Raw genomic sequence first — 6489 nt, forward strand, 5'->3', positions numbered from 1 at the left:
GTGTTTGATCATAGATTTTGGATTAGATGTCTTCAAATATTCGTTTGAACAAAAATTTTGATAAGATTTTGAAACTGTATCTTCAAAATAGTCCAATTTCTGAGATTTTTTCTCTCACAAAATTTTCGTTTTCATATTTTTCAAATCAAATTTTCTAAAGTTTTAATTTCAAAATGTATGATTAAATAGTTAATTCTTGGCTAAGTAGTGCATATGGGTAAGGCTTATTTCCTATCATCTTCTAAGCATAAATAAATTGACTCATAGTTTATACTATTGTTTAATGTATCTGAGATTGTAAAATGGTAATCAAATATCATACCTGATATGATTATTAATTTACTAAAAAGCTATAAAAACAAGATACTAATTATGCTAGTTTTAATACATAAATAACTCTCTTATTAGTGAGGAACCAAACAACCAATTTTATGTATGATTGAAATTATATACTCCGTTTTGTTATGCGATACTTTTTTTTAGTTCATCCTAAAAAGAATGTCATATACTAATTAAAAATAATTTAAGTTTAAATTTCTTTTTACTTTTATTGAAATGATTTACAATCACACAAATAAATGTTTGTTTTAAAATACAAAATTTCAAAAGTTTTTTAAAAAATATGATATCAAATTAAACCGTATCTCTTAAAATAAAAGAAAGAAAATAATATTTTCTACGTATATTAGTTATTTCATCTTTTATTTTATATAACATAAATTATAAATACACTATTTCATGATTTATATACATGTATATATACTTAATATATTAATAATTTATTCGTTATCGATCTAACAAAATATCTAAAAAGCGACAAGTGATGTAGTTGACTTACTGAATACAGATTACAGAAGCCTTTTTTCTTTGCAAAGCTTAAAAGCCGCTTATTAAAAAAAATTTTAGCATTATGTTCTCTTCGTTTATTTTTATTTGTCATATTCTAATTTTTAAAAATTAATTTAATTAATTTTTAAAATTAAATTAAATTATATTAATTTAATATTTTAAAAAAATAAATATTAAAAAACTATACAAAAGATACCGTAAACTATAATTTTTTATATATTAATATAATAAAGAAATATATCATAAATTATTAATCAAAATTATTACTATTATTTAACTTTTAAAAAAATTGTGACAATTAAAAGTTAACCGATACATGAAGTCAGAAAGCAGCCACGTGATCAACAATTTATTAATTTATTTAAAGACAAATCAAATGCTGTGAATTAAATGTTTCTTTTACTCTGACGGCAACAGCAAGTCGCCTGTCTGCTCAGTATACTACTAACCATTCCTACCTACTTCATTTTATTTTTATTTTTTAAAAAATTATTCTCTAAAAATGGATATATTTTCAAATTAAACGAGCCCAAAAGTTAATAAATGCAGATTTTTTTAATTTTGTGTGCTATATAGTTCATGAAATTTTTGTGATCTGAAATTCTCATAATAAAATGGCCTGAATTTTTCATGGACGTATATTAAGACGTCCGCAATATATTCAGTTCGTCTTTAGAGGGGAAAATGCGCATATTTAAGTTCCTACGAGCTCTAAAAAAGATAAACACAAATTATGCCTATTTTCATGTGATATAGTCTATGGAAATTTTTGTGATCCGAAATTTCTAAAACAAAATGACTAAAATTTTTTGTGACGTCCATTAAGACGTTGGCAATGTATTCAGTTCGTTCTGCGAGGTAAACAAACACATTTTTGAGTTCAAACGAGCCTCAAAGAAGGTTAAGTAGATTTTTTCAATTTTCGTGTGCTATAGTCTACGAAATTTTTGTGATTCAAAATTTCAAAAACAAAATGGCCGAAATTTTTTGTGGACGTCCACTAAGACGTTGGCAAAGTATTCAGGTCGTTTTGCGAGGTAAACAAACACATTTTTGAGTTCAAACGAGCCCCTAAGAAGGTAACACAGATTTTTTTCGATTTTCATGTTCAATAGCCTATGGAATTTTTGTGATCTGTAATTCCCGAATAAAATGCCCAAAATTTTTTGTGGATGTTCGTCAAAATTTTGGCAATATATCCAGTTCGTCCCTCGGGGAAAACAAACGCATTTTCAGGTTCAATCGAGTCCCAAAGCAGGTAACCGCCGATTTTGACGATTTTCGTGTGCTATAAACCATGGAATTTTAATGATCCGAAATTTGCGAAACAAAACGATCGAAATTTTTCGTGGACGTCTGTTAAGACGTAAGTAATGTATCCAGTTTTTTTCACGGGAAAACGAGAGCATTTTAAATTTTAAACGAGCCCAGAGAAGATAAACGCTGATTTTATCGATTTTCGTATGTTATAATCCATTGAATTTTTGTTATGCGAAATCCAGAGATAATGACCAAAATTTTTTGTGGACGTCGTTAAGACATTGGAAATATATCCACTTCGTCCTGCGAGGAAAATATACGAATTTTCAGGTCCAAATGAGCCCCAAAGTAGATAAACGTAGATTTTATCGATTTTCGTGAGCTATCTATGAAATTTTCGTGATCGTGAATTACCAAAACAATATGGTCAAAAAAAATTGTGGACAACTGTTAAGACATTAGCAATGTATCCATTTATCCCGCAGGGAAAACGAGCTCATTTTAAAGTTCAAATGAGCCAAAAAAACAGGTAAATGTGGATTTTGCTTATTTTCGTGTGCTATAGTCCTGAAATTTCTGTGATTCAAAATTTTTAAAATAAAATGACCGAAATTTTTCGTAGACATCCGTAAGAAGTTGTTAAGGTATCCATGTCGTCCCACGGGGAAAATAAAAACATTTTCAAGTTCAAACGAACCCAAAGCAAGTTAACTCAGATTTTATCAATTTTCATATGCTATAGTCCATGGAATTTTTGTGATTCTATATTTCCAAAACAAAATGGCCCAAATTTTTCGTGGACTTCTATTAAGACGTTAGCAATGTATCCATTTTATCCCACAAAAAAAGGTGCATTTTCAAGTTCAAACAAGCATCAAAGATGGTAAATTTAGATTTTACTAATTTTTGTGTGATCTAGCAATGTAAATTTTCAAAATAAAATGACCGAAATTTTTCGTAGACATCCGTTAAGAAGTTGTTAAGGTATCCATGTCGTCCCACGGGGAAAATAAAAACATTTTCAAGTTCAAACGTACCCAAAGCAAGTTAACTCAGATTTTATCAATTTTCATATGCTATAGTCCATGGAATTTTTGTGATCCTATATTTCCAAAACAAAATGGCCCAAATTTTTCGTGGACTTCTATTAAGACGTTAGCAATGTATCCATTTTATCCCACAAAAAAAAGGTGCATTTTCAAGTTCAAACAAGCATCAAAGATGGTAAATTTAGATTTTACTAATTTTTGTGTGATCTAGTCCATTTAATTTTTGTGATCCGGAAGTCTCGAAATAAAATTATGAAAACTTTTTGTGGATGTACGTTGAGATGTTGACAATGTGTCCAGTTCGTCTCGTGAAAATACAGACGTTTTTCAACTTCAAACAAGTTCTAAAGCAAGTAAACGCAGATTTGCCAATTTTCGTGTGATATAATCCATGAATTTTTTCTGATCCAAAATTCCTGAAACAAAATGGTCAAATTTTTTGTGGACGTCCGTTAAGATGTTCACAATGTATCCAGTTTGTCCCGCGGAAAAAACGGCCGCATATCAAGTTCAAACGAGCTCCAAAACAAGTAAATACAGTTTTATCGATTTTCGTGTGTTATAGTTCATGAAATTTTTGTAATTCGAAATTTCAAAATAAAATGACCAAAAATTTTCGTGGACGTTCGTTAATATGTTGGCAATGTATCCAATTCATCTCGCGAGAAAAACTGGTGCACTTTCAAGTTCAAACGAGCCCGAAGTAGGTAAACGTAAATTTTACCAATTTTATCAAATGAGCCGCAAAGTACGTAAACACAGATTTTGCCAATTTTTGTATGATATAGTTCATGAAAATTTTGTGATCTGGAACTTTGAAACCAAAACGATTGAAATTTTTTGTGGATCTCCGTTAAGACGTTGGCAATGTAACTAGTTCGTCACGTGGAGAAAACAGGCGCATTTCAAGTTCAAACGAACCCAAAGAAAGTAAACATAGATTTTGCTGATTTTCGTGTGCTATAGTCTACGAAATTATGATCCAAAATTCGCCAAACAAAACGACCAAAATTTTTTATTGGACATCAGTTAAGACGTTGACAATGTATCCAGTTTGTCCTGCTGGGAAAACGAATGCATTTTCAAGTTCACATGACCCCAGAGAGTAGGTAAACATAGATTTTGTCGATTTTCATGTGCTATAGTTTATGAAATTTTTGTGATCCAAAATTCTCGATGCAAAATGACTGAAATTTTTCGACGTTCGTTAAGATGTTAGTAATGTATCCAGTTCATCCTGCAGGAAAAACGAGCACATTTTCCAGTTCAATCGAGCCCTAAAGCAAGTAAACACTAGTCAATGTAATTTTGGTGATATGGATATTTTCGAAAATAAAATTGTTGAAATTTTTCGTAGACGTTCGTTAAGACGTTGGAAATATATCGAGTTCGTTTCGTAGGAAAAATGGGCGTATTTTCAAGTTCAAACGAGCCCCGAAGCAGGTAAATGCATATTTTTTCAATTTCGTGTGCTATAGTTCATGAAATTTTTTTGATCCAAAAATTCTGAAATAAAATAATTGAAATTTTTTGTGGACGTTCGTTTAGGCGGTTGTATGTATCCAGTTCGTACCACGGGGAAAAGGGCGCATTTTCAAGTTCAAACGAGCCCAAAACAAGTAAACACAATTTTTGCCGATTTTTTGTGTGTTATAGTCCATGGTATTTTTGTGATCCGAAATTTTTTGAAATAAAAAAGCCAAAAATTTTCGTGGACGTCCGTTAAGACGTTGACAACGTATCATGTTCGTCCGCGGGGAACACAGACGCATTATCAGGTTCAATCGAGCTCTAAACTGGTAAACATAGATTTTACCGATTTTCGTGTGCTATAATCCATGTAATTTTTTTGATTCGAAATTTCTGAAATAAAATTGCTAAACAAAATTTTTCGTGGACATTCGTTAAGACGTTGACAATGTATTCAGTTCGTTCCGCGGGGAAAAACGGACACATTTTCAAGTTCAAACGATTCCCAAAGCAGGTAAACATATATTTTGCTGATTTTCTTGTGCTATAGTCCATGGAATTTTTGTAATATGAAATTCCCGAAATAAACTGGTTGAAATTTTCATAGACGTTTGTTAAGATATTAGCAATGCATCCAGTTCGTTTCTCGGGAAAGATGGGTGCATTTTCAAGTTCAAACGACCTTAAAGTAGGTAAAAACAAATTTTATCGATTTTTGTGTGCTATATTTCATGAATTTTTTGTGATCCAAAACTTCCGAAACAAGATGGTCAAATTTTTTTTGAACATCCATTAGGACATTGGTAACGTATTCAGTTCGTCCTGCGGTTCGAAGCCTAAATGGCCAAATACATTACCAAAAATTCTAAAGGGGTACATTAATTTCTTTTTCAATCAAAAGGATAAAATCTCCATGGCATAGCAAATTTTATTTTCGCACCGTTAAATTCCTTAAAAGTTTAAAATTGCTGACCACCATATAACGTTTTAACAAATTTTTCTTTTAAAAAAGTTAGAAACAATGCAACTGTAGAATTTTTATAAAAAAATATTGACAATGTTTTTTATTCTTTAAACTTCGGTCTGTAGTAATTGCTATCGTAGTTTTTGAGATTTGACATTCATAATTTGTTAAATATTTGACAGAGATTCAAAAATATTTATTCAGATTAATTTATAGGATTAAATTTACTCAGAATATATTTAACATAATCTTTTGGCACTTTCTTATAAAAACATGTGATTTTTTCATCAGCAGCAATCAAGTACGTGCATGTCTTGCACTCCGATTAGAGAAATCCAATTAGTTTACGTAAATATTACTTTCTCCGTTTTATATATGACATTTTTTTTTAATTTCAAGATTTAAATAAATTTAGTTTTTGTGTATGTTTTTCATAGATCTTTAAAACATTTTGAACCATTAATATTTGTGACTTATAATAATTTTTTACGTAGTTTATAAATATATAAATTTTATTTTTAAAATTTTGAAGATTTCATTCGCAAATTAACTATCAAACTTAAATTGTTTGATTGTCAAAAAATAAAAAATATCATACAAATTGAGATAAAGAAAATACTAATAATCTTAATATGTATCATTATGTAATCACTTTTTCTAATATTTGATAAGATCGCAAACGAATATTATCTCAAAATTATTTATAAATAAACTAGTAAAATATTTTTGCATCAGATGAAATAATACTACCTATAAAACTTATTTTCCCTGAATATCAGAAGTCATTTTTTTTATTCTATAAAAAATTTGTTTAAAGAACATTTTAACTAATCAAAATCAATATATATATATATGTATATATATATATATATATATATATATATATCTTTTGTGGGG

Source organism: Solanum pennellii, chromosome 10 (genome assembly GCF_001406875.1).
Source record: "Solanum pennellii chromosome 10, SPENNV200".
NCBI lineage: Eukaryota > Viridiplantae > Streptophyta > Magnoliopsida > Solanales > Solanaceae > Solanum > Solanum pennellii.